Source organism: Peromyscus californicus, unplaced genomic scaffold, assembly GCF_007827085.1.
Source record: "Peromyscus californicus insignis strain IS unplaced genomic scaffold, ASM782708v3 Scaffold_12__1_contigs__length_115047231, whole genome shotgun sequence".
Classification (NCBI taxonomy): domain Eukaryota; kingdom Metazoa; phylum Chordata; class Mammalia; order Rodentia; family Cricetidae; genus Peromyscus; species Peromyscus californicus.
The window spans coordinates 40953018-40965109 of NW_026294413.1; positions in this window are offsets into that span (position 1 = coordinate 40953018).

The following is a 12092-nucleotide window of genomic DNA, read 5'->3' on the forward strand; positions in this document are numbered from 1 at the left end:
AAGAGCTAATGTCAATTCTCATTTTATTCCACAAAATAGAAAAAAAGAAAGAACATTACCAAGTTCATTTTGTGAAGGCACAGTCACTCCAATACCCAAACCACACAAAGATTCAGCAAAGAAAGATAATAACAAATCAATTTCTGTCGTGAACATAGATGAAAAAATACTCAATAATATACCACTAAAAGAATCTAAGAACATATACCGATTGTGTAGCTCAGTGTTCTTGTGGTACTCCCAACTATGGGAGCTGAGATTGCCTTTGACTCTTTTGCCTTTGCTTGGGACTCTTTTTCTCTTACTGTGATGTCACTTCCAGCTGTGGTATGAAGGTTCATTCCCCATCTTATTGCATATTGTTAGGAAAATTTTGGTGGATATTCCTGGGAAGCCTGCTCTTTTGTTTTTGTTTTTGTTTGATGTTTATTTGTATTTTAAGGGAAACAGAGGAGGAGTTTATTGGGAGAGAGGGGAGGTGGAGGGAGAGACTGGGAGGAAGAACAACATTAGGGGGTGTAACATATGAGAGAAGAATGAAAGTTAAAAAAAAAGAATTAAATGTTTGAAATTCATGACACTTAGAAGATACTTTAGAGTCCAGAAGTGAGACTTCAAACGTGCTAAGGTTTCTTTTCTCTCTTCATATATTTGATTTATATGTCCATGATTAGCTTTCTAAGTTTTTGCTTGCATATTTTTCTATAAATAATGCAAACAGGGGAGAAAATTGTATTATTTCCATATTTCTAATTGTTATTCTATAATCCCCAGTGCCATGTCACAGCTTTATTCAAATGATACGTATATAACTAAATGTCTTGCTGTTTTAGCAAGAAGTTAGCACATAGAAAGGAATATTTGGCACTATTACAAATGCCCAACTGGACAATTCCAGGTAAACAAAATAGGCTCAGATCCAAAGCTTTTGTTCCAAAGACCAGCCTTATGGACAACATATGGCCATAAAGACATCAACTTTAGTGTCTGACTGTCTCTATCACTGCATTGCAGCATTCCCTTGATAGTGGAGGTTACATCTTATTTCCAAGTCTATAGTCACTGAATGAGTGAGCATTCCATAAGATGGATTGATAATTAAATTGTCTGTGTTGACAAAACCCAGGCCATTGTCTGAGTTGTGGTGGCAAGCTCTGGTCATGAAAAAGGAAAATCATGGTTACAGCAGATATTTATCTTCTGCTGCTATGAGATTCTGATGAAATCTCTAAATTGGAGGGACTGGTAAATGTCCTGGGCCAGGAATAGGGACAAATTAGAAGCTGTATTCTAGAAATATGCACAAAGTAGATTGGTAAGGACTATGTAGATTTATAACAGTATTTAACATAAGAAATCCCCAGGTAATTTGTCTTACTGAAACTCATTGAGAAACAGGGGCAGAATTTTCAATGTATGGATAGGCCACCATACAGTAAATAATGTGCATTTAGGTATCTGAATTCTTTAGAAATATTTTTTCACTCTTTGTGGCAATGTTAAAAAACTAGAGTGAGAAAAATTTTAATGATGCAAGACTAACTTGCATGACATGAAAATTAACTTAATTTCTCCAAAATAATGGAGCATATGACCTGAAGTATTATGGACTGTTTCACTTTTTTGTTTTTAATAATTGTCTTTGAATAATTAATTTATACTGGGTTTACTTATACTGTGTTCTATTTATATTTACTTAAAAGATTTTATGTATGCTTCTTCTTTTTTAAGTATCCAGATTTCCTGATTTGATCAATGTGTGAATGCCAATAATCACAGAATTTTGAATGTTGAGACAGAACTGACAGTTCAAGATCTTTCTTCATTACCCAATGAGGTAAAGCCAAACTGACATACATGATACTCTCTCTTAGAAAACATAGTATTTATATTTTTCAGAGATGAGGTTTTATCATCTAATGGAGCTTATTTGGTTGTTGAAAGTAGATCTGCTTTTTGACTCACTATAGAGGTAATTTATTGACTTGCTCTCATCATGGACAATTTATTCTATTGAGATTAATGAAGACAATGAACATTGTCTTTTATTATTGTAATCATTTGCCATTCTTAAGGCTTATAACATTACATGTGCTTCCTACATAACTTCCACTAGGAATTATGTAGTGCTGTGGGATGTTCTGTATGGCAAATGTGTTGCTGATTAGTCAATAAATAAAACACTGATTGGCCATTGGCTAGGCAGGAAGTGTAGGCAGGACAAGGAGGAGAATAAAGCTGGGAAGTAGAAGGCTGAGTCAGAGAGACACTGCCAGCCGCCATGATGACAAACAGCATGTGAAGATGCCGGTAAGCCATGAGCCATGTGGCAAGGTATAGATTAATGGAAATGGATTAATTTAAGCTATAAGAACAGTTAGCAAGAAGCCTGCCATGGCCATACAGTTTGTAACCAATATAAGTCTCTGTGTTTATTTGGTCGGGTTTGAGAGGCTGTGGGACTGGCAGGTGAGAGAGATTTGTCCTGTGGGCCAGGCAGGAAAACTCTAGCTACAAATGGCGTCCAACGTGGTGACAAGAGTTTCCACCTAAAAACTGAGAAAAGATTCTAAAATGGAGCTAAAAACAGCTTCCTAATTGTCTCTCTCAAATGAGCAGCAGCTGCCAGTTTGAGCTACTTGTGGGTTCCTAGTGTGCGTGCTGCAGTATGGCAGGAATAAGGCCTCTGCAAGTGACACATTAAGCTGCATGGTGGATTTAGACTTTGCTAGTACAAAACAGAAAAAGAGGTTTCTGGACTACACCTGCTTGGCTAAAAGCATAGACCCACAATAGCTCCCAGAGCTGGTGGAAAAGGTAACACCACCATGTTGGGAAGCTGAGGTGGGTGGAGCCAGCAGCCACAGCTGCTGCAGTTTAAGGCAATAGATTCACAATAAGACAGATTCAGATGTAATAGTTTACAATGTGTGTAAAAGATATGTAGGCTTAAAAGAGACAAAAAAGGTGATATATAGGGTTATAGAAACAAATACATAGTTTTAAAAAATAAAGTCTTTAAAGAGACAGTAAGGTAGTATAAAAAATAAGCCATGTAAAAATGGATAATACACAGAGAATCTGCATTGTGTTGTCTTTGGGACTTTTAACTGCAGAAAAACATTTGATTGTAAAAGCTGTTGAGTTATGCCAAAATGTATATTTTAGAGGTACCTTGACTTCAAAATTTGAATATAAGGATATGTTGTTTTGGAAAGGAGACTCTGCTTTTGTTCCCACAGAAAGTCAAAGGCTATGGATTTGTTCCAGATTAAGATACATCAGGTTTGACCAGCCAAGACCCCCTGAAAGGTCTCCGATGACACCATGGCCCAGATGATCCAATATCCAGAATGGTTTCAAGGCAACTGGCTCAGATGATACAGCCTCACGGCCTATTCCATAATCCTAAAATTTTCTTTGTGTCCCCAGAAGATACAGCGCCCCCCTCCAGCAGGAAGTAGTAAGAGAAGCTATGCCCAAATTCCCAAATTATATGTAATTTTACTTTGTTAAGGTTAAAACCTTCCTTTTTGAAAAAAAAAAAAAAAAAGTGGGGGGGGGGAAGTGCTGTCGGATGCTCTGTATGGCAAATGTGTTGCTGATTAGTCAATAAATAAAACACTGATTGGCTATTGGCTAGGCAGGAAGTGTAGGCAGGACAAGGAGGAGAATAAAGCTGGGAAGTGGAAGGCTGAGTCAGAGAGACACTGCCGGCCACCAGGATGAGAAACAGCATGTGAAGATGCCGGTAAGCCACGAGCCATGTGGCAAGGTATAGATTAATGGAAATGGATTAATTTAAGCTATAAGAACAGTTAGCAAGAAGCCTGCCATGGCCATACAGTTTGTAACCAATATAAGTCTCTATGTTTACTTGATTGAGTCTGAGCGGCTGTGGGACTGGCAGGTGAGAGAGATTTGTCCTGACTGTGGGCCAGGCAGGAAAACTCTAGCTACAATGTAGTATTGATTCTATTAACAATACAGATAAATATAAGATTGCAGAATAAAAATTTAAAAAATGGAAAATAAGTAGTGTTGAATAAAATGAAAATTACAGAAAGAAGATTCTCCACCTACAACTAATCACAGGAGGCATATTGATACATACACGGATATTTTTACATATACAACTAACTGCTTGTTTTTGCCTTTGACTAATATACAGACCTTTGCTTTTTCTTTATGCTTTCTCCACTGAGGTGAATTTAAGAGTGCAGTACAAATTGGACTTGATGGATAAAATAAAGAAAAGGCACAAAGCTCAGCTGGTAGGGAAAGGGGTTGGATCTGGGAGGATTTGGAGGAGGGAATAAATATGAATAAAACAAATTTATATAAAATAATCAAAGAACTAGCAAAACAAAAAAATACAGTTAATTTTCAGCATTCAACATAGTTTTTTTTCTATCCAATTAATGGGAACATGAAAATACTGAATGCTCAAATTCATCACTGCCATGAAATCCTTGGCTGCATTTCACATGAGTCTTGAGTAAAATTTTAAATAACACTGTTTCTTTCATTATTCTCATTAAATATAAATTATTAATTCATTGATATTGACAATGTGGGTAGTGCTCTTTACCCCTTCTCTAATGAGACTTATTTAAACTATAGACTTTTTTGTATAAGTACATACCATTCTTCCTGAACTAAGGAAAAGGAGTGTTGCTACAACATCATGATTCTAGTCAAGTTTAGCCAGAGAAAACACTACCAACAAGTATTCAACAGAAATATGAAAACCAGCATACTAAGTGGGGTACAAATGCTGTGCATGGTTTAGAGTAGATGAGATGACAAACGAAGGTAGGATAGTTATTACTCTGTTTCTGGTGAAATGTAGTGGCCTGAGAAACAGGGGCAGTTTGTCACCTTAAACATGCCAGCAAAATTGACAAACAGCAGAGGTTGAATTTTGTAGCTATTCATATATCTATAAATTCACATCTATAGAACCTGTGAGTAAAGAAGAAAACTCTATTGATATTCGGTAAAATAGTTGTTGGGCAATAACAGATTCAATTCTGGAATGAACTATTTGGAACTGATTTAAATAAAATTATGTGAGTTCCCAAATTAGCCATATGGGAATATGGATTTATTTGTGTTCTCTTTTGAAATATGCACTTTTATATAAGGATGGAAGAAGAGAGGTGTGTAATGGTTTTTTTTACTAAAATGTTAATATTTAATTATCTTATTATGAAGGCCAAATTTATGAACATATGCAAGCCATAATAATACTCTAGCCAAATTGGTGACAAAACCTCTTTTTATGATTTCATAAAATATCATCAAACAGTAGGGGATATAAGATCATAAAATTAATATTTTTGTACCACTTATTGCCATTTTATTTGTACTTACAAATACACATTACTTAGTTCTTCATTAGACTATGAGTTTCAAATTTGAAAGAACAATATCTAATAATGACAACTATTTAATATTTAGTATTGTCAAATTTGTCTGAAAATAAATATCATTAAATAAGTATATTTTAATTATCAATTGATATTCAATGTATTGTGTTAATGGCCTTAAGATCCTAGGATAGTATTTTATAGTATGTAATTGAAAGTCAAAAATATAGAGAGAGATTGTAGCAGAAACATATTAGAATGATACAGCATGGATAATAGAAGAAAGAAAAAAATATACATATATGGAAAAACATTGCCCTGAGAAGAGCAGCTGACCTATGTTGTGATAAGACAACATAAGAATCAAGTCTAAATTAGTTGTTTCCAAATAGCAGCAATTTATTTGTTATTGATCAGTTATTTGTTGTCAGAGTGAAATAACATTTATTACTTCTCTCTTAAAAATTGACAGTATATAAATTAACGACAATTTAAAATGAGGTGTTTAAAACCACCCCTGACATATAATCAATGTTTCATGAATGTTAGCAGTTGGCTTTGCCTTTGCCATTTTTTAAATTAATCTTGATGGAATACTGTACTATGATAAAACCAAAGGAGATAAATGGGATCTTGGGATAGGAAAATAAATAATGTAATGTAAATAAATTGTAGGGAAAAAAAGCGGGTTTCATGAATATTAGAATGGCTCTGAAATATTTTGTAACTAAGGACGATCTAGAATTTCTATACTTTTGCCTCTGTCTCCTGAATTCTGGGATCACAGGCATGTACTGTCACTCACCATCCCAAGTGTTTTATGCTGTACTCTATGTTTCTGATGCAGCTACTGTACTAACTAATATATATACTAATTCATAGTAAATAAGTTTATACCCACTTATTTATTATCTTTTTTAATTAAGATTGCCCGGCCTTAGCTTGGATTGATGATATTGATTTTCTTCTTAATTTTTTTCTTAATTTTTTTCTTAAGAAAATGTTTTAATTCATTTTACACACCAATCAAAGATCCCTCTCTTCCCTCCTCCTGCCCCCCCAGGCTCCCCCTTCTAAAACTACTCCCCCCTACAAGAAGGCAAGGCCTCCCATAGGGAGGCATATCCAGTAGAGGCAAGTCCAAGCCCTTCCCTCTGTCTCAAGGCTGCACAAGTTATCCCTTCATAGGTAGTGGGGGGCTTTCCAAAAAGCCCACTCTTGCACCAGGGATGGATTTTGATTCTACCACCAGAAGGCCCCCCCAAACAGATCAAGCTACACAATTGTCTTGCCATGCAGAGGGCCTAGTCCAGTCCCATGCAGGCACCAAAGCCATTGATTCAACTTTCATGAGTTCCCACTAGTTTGATTTGGTCATCTCTGCAGGTTTCCCTATCATGATCCTGATACACTTGCTCATAGAAACCCTCTTCTCTCTCTTTGACTGGACTCATTGAGCTCTGCCTGGTGTTTGGCTGTGGATCTCTGCATCTGCCTCCATCAGTCATTGGAGAAAAGCTCTGTGATGACAGTTACAGTATTCACCAATCTGATCACTGGGGTAAACCAGTTCAGTTCAGGTACACTCTCCACTATTTCTAGTAATTAAAGCTGGAGTCATCCTTGAGGATTCCTGACAACTTTCCTAGCACCGGGATTCTCTCTATCCCCATGATGTTTCCCTCCATGACGGTATCTCTTTCATTGCTTCCCCATGCCATCCCTGTTCCAACTCAACCATCTCATTCCCTTATGTTTTCATCTCCTGTCCCCTACCTTCCATGGCCCACTCCTCATCCCCAGTTTACTCATGGAGATCTCATCTATTTCCCCTTCCTAGGATGATCCATGCATCCCTCTTTGGGTCTTCATTTTTAACCAGTTTCTCTGAAATTGTGGGATGTTGTCTGGTTATCCTTTGCTTTGTATCTAGTATCCACTTATGAGTGGGTACATACCATGTTAGTCCTTCTGAGTCTGGGTTACCTGCTCAGGATGATGTTTTCTAGTTCTATCCATTTGCTTGAAAATTTCACATTGTTTTTTACCACTGCATAACATTCCATTGTGTAAATGTACCACATTTTCTTTATCTATTCTTCAGTTGAAGGGCATCTAGGTTGTTTCCAGGTTCTGACTATTATGAATAACACATTGACACAAGAGACTACTTCCTACATATAACACCAGTAGCACAGACACTGAGAGCAACAATTAATAAATGGGATCTCCTGAAACTGAAAATCTTCTGTAAGGCAAAGGACACAGTAAATAAGACAAAACAACAGCCTACAGAATGGGAAAAGGTTTTCACCTACCCCACATCTAACAGTGGGCTGACCTCCAAAATATACAAAGAACTCAAGAAACTAGACATCAAAATAACAAACAATCCAATTAAAAAATGGGTTATAGAGCTAAACAGCGAATTCTCAAAGGAAGAATTTCAAATGGCCAAAAGACATTTAAGGTATTGCTCAACATCCTTAGTTATCAGGGAGACTCAAAATGACTCTTGAGATACCATATTACACCAGTCAGAATGGCTAAAGTCAAAAGCACTGCAGACAGCTTATGTTGGAGAGGATGTGGAGCAAGAGGTACACTCCTCCACTGTTGGTGGGAGTGCAAACTTGTACAGCCACTCTGGAAATCAGTGTGGCAGTTTCTCAGAAAATTGGGAATCAATCTTACTCAAGACCCAGCTATAACACTCTTGGGCATATACCCAAGGAATGCTCAATCATACCACAGGGACACATGGTCAAATACATTCATAGCAGCATTATTTGTAATAGTCAGAACCTGGATATTAATTTTCTTATGTACATTGTAAGGATAATTATTATTTGATATTCATTAAAAACAATGCTTTGTAAATGAAATAGTCTTACTGAAAATGAAGTGTTTCACATTATATTGCTTTATAAAATATTGCAATTCTGCAGCAAAAATTATCTAAAATAGAATTATTAGGGTTATTTTGATTATATAGAAACATTTATTAAAATTTGCAATAATTTTTATGTCTTTAGATAGTTTGTGAAGACACATTGACCATGATCTATGAATCTGAATTGATTCTTAATAACTCTTTGGGCATGAATCAGAAATGCTATTCCTATTTGGCATAAAGTATATATAAAATACATAGCTGTATTTACTAAATTTACTGTTCCAGTAAATAAATACTATTTTGTTAAATTCAATTAGATGGTGTCTACTATGCAGTATATAATTATTATTTCAACTTAATGGTAAATATTTAAGTAGAATGATTTTAAGAGTTTGTTTTAATTATTCATTACTTATTTTCATTAGCTATACATATATTTTAGTACTAAGAATAAAATTAAAGTATGCTTTCAAATTTTAATAGTCTGTCAGATTCTTTTGGGAAATAAAATTCTGCATATTGAGATCTATAAAGAATAACCTCATAAACAATATTAAGAAATGAATAAATTGATAGTATGATCAAAATGGAAGGCAACTTTAATTAAATATATCACTTGAGCCTCTTTTAAGCTATAATGTTATTGATTTCAACATCACTTTAAGAAATAGTCTTCCACAGGGAAGAGCACACCAGTTGCTTATCTAATATGAAATGGTCATCCCTGAAAACATACATACAAGTAACTATATACAGATGAAAGAAAAAAATCCAATTAATTCAATAACACTTTGAGGATAGGTTGCTAAATAACCTTTAAATGAAAAATTTATTTACTAATAAATTCTATTTTCCTGTATTTGAAAGAACTGTGTGAACTTTGAAGTATAATTCTCTTCATATTTTAGCCTTATAATGTTTAAACTTATATATCTTTGTAGAATAGAAGAGATTATATCTGTTTCTATTTTATTTTAAGATCTTTAATTTTGAAAGCACACTTTTATTTACTAGTAAAATCAGAAAGCAAAATAAATAGTTTATTACTAATAGACACTGGGTTTTACACAGCAAAACTGGAGCCGTATAAATAAAGTCCATAGAAGCTGAGGATGGGAACTATGAGCCACTGTCCTGAGTGCTATTGAGATTTCCAAGGTGTGACTTTAATTGGCAATTTAAAGCAAGCAGCTTCCAAGATATTATACCATCACAGCGTGTGGCATAATTGATCAGCCAGTACTCTGGAGCTGGGTAGACTTAGTGGACAGTCTGTTCCTAGCTGTCCTGTGGGAAATGACCACTAGCAGACCATTGTCAAGGCAGCTTTCAGTATCAACAACATTGAAAAACTGTGAAAACAAATTACAAGTGAAAACCACACTAAGCATACTATGACAAATTTCTAGAATGAATGCCCAAATCATATTCAAAATGAATACCAAAGAAGAGGTCAAATTCACTTTAGTTCTCCACTCTATGATGGTAGATTAGTAAGCTTGAATTTAGAAAACTATTTCAATGGCCAAATTAAGAAAATTCCAAGTTATATATTCATGTGCATGTGCACTTACTGTTAAATTATATATTTTAACAGGGTAAAAACTGAAGTGATAGGTATACATAGCAGTGTTCTCTAGACAATTATACTGGGAAGAGAACAAAGCCCTTATTTTCCACTTGTTTTCAAAGGAGAGAAATGTGTATCTTGTGAAATAAATTATCTATTCAAAACGAGAGCCCTTTATAACTACTTCAAAATATGTGCTTTTCTTGGGACAAGCCTGAAGCAGACACTGGGGACACCGATGCAATTTGAAACATTTCATTTCTACATTACTGATATAGTCTCTGTTATTAAATATTCTCTCGCAGTCAAAGGAAAAAAAAATAGAGGACTGAACTGTGTGTCAAGCAAAGGGAATAGAAAAACAACCCACAGACTCAATACTGCTTAGTCCAATTTAAGAAGTTATTTGAGGCAGGTAATTCAGATTCAGAGAGAAAAAAAAAACCTGTCTTTCACTTAAATACCAAAAGATCTGATTTAATGCAGTTGATATCTCCATCTCAGGCAGGAAAGCTGTTTCATCTTCATTTTACCCTAGATTGCTAGAATATGGAGTGACAGTGGGTTTACATGCTTTGCTTGTATATTTATTTTCTAAAGAGTGCTGGGATGTCTTCATATTTTCAGTGCTTTTTTGCCGTCCACTTTCGTATTTAAGAAACGTTCCAAATGTGAAATGGACACAGTAGCAATGCCATTATTTTAAATTATCTCAACTTCCTAATCAGGAAGTAGTGATTAGTGAAATACTTAGCAACTTCCTACAATTGAGGATGTTATCATGTCCTCTGTTATGATACTTTTAAAAGGAATAAGCAATCTGTTACAATACATTCTGTCAATGATTTTTAATAATTGCTATCAATCATTGAATGACACATTTCTTTATGATATGTGATTCTTCTCTTACCCTGTAACCACTGATTTTTGTTTCTATCTTAAGTTTATTTCTCGATTGTTACCATCTGAAACTCTCTATCACTTAATTTATTATTCAGATGCTGAAGCAAGTGAGCAGAGAAACAATAAAAAACAATTTTAATGTGGAATATGGATGGATAACCAAGTTCTATTTACATAAATAAGAGTCTGAAATGAGACTTCATTTAGGCATATAATTCAATTTATTAAGATCAAAGGGTAGTTAGAATTAGCAAAATGGATCTTAACAATAGAGTGCAAATTTGTTAAATAAAGATACAACTATAGTGTGGCCTGGTTTCTGTCCATGTTAATTCATGCAGCTTGTCTGTATTATCTAAAATCACTCTTGGCATGGACAAATTTCTTTGCAATATATATTTACAGATTTTTCCTTTCATTCAAATATATATATATATATATATATATATATATATATATATATATATATATATATATATATATATATATATATATTCTCAAAGCCTCATTTTTATATTAATTCACCTTATAATTTGTATATGATTTTTTATCTTCCTAGAGTACTCAGACAAACATTTCTTCAGATAATTAAATTAATCTGTGGAAGTCACCCTCATCAGTCTCATACCAACTGAGAGTTTCCAAATAAAACATCAACATGCCTATCATTCTAATAACCTTCACATTTAGCCAGTTTAGTATCACTTCAAATTCACCTTTATTCTCTGAAGTTAGTTTTAGGAGACCCATTGTTAATAATGGGAAGTTTAAGTGTCAAATATCTTCAAGTCAGATTCTTGCATCTTCACAAGAGAAATGTGAGAAATTTAAAAGTAAATTTCTATGTGCAACTAAAAAACTGACAAAATATAAATCAGACTAGTATCATATATTTTTAAATAAAATTCTTACCTTTTCCTATTATAACATGTTAATTTTTTCATATTTATTACTAAGTTTTCTGTATCTGGTGTAGTAAAATGCTTCATTATTTCCTCTGTCTTTTTGGTTAGTGGTCCTGAGCATTTGATCAAATTAAATTTTGTAACCTTCTTTATCTGTTATCTCTAAAATCAAATTGCAGACAAAATTTCTCCTATACCATTTCAACCTGTTTTAATGATGTCTACATCCCCCAAAAAAGGACATTGATCACTTTCTGTCATTTTAATGAATTAATTATGCATGTTTCTTAAATCTGATTAAAAAATAGGTGCTTTAGTTTTAGGTGCAGTAAGTATTAAGGATCAGGAGAATGAAAATTTGACTTTGAGATGATGTTTTTCAGCCTCAGAGAAGATTATTATCTGCCCAATATCAATCTATTAACACACACACACACAGTATAGCA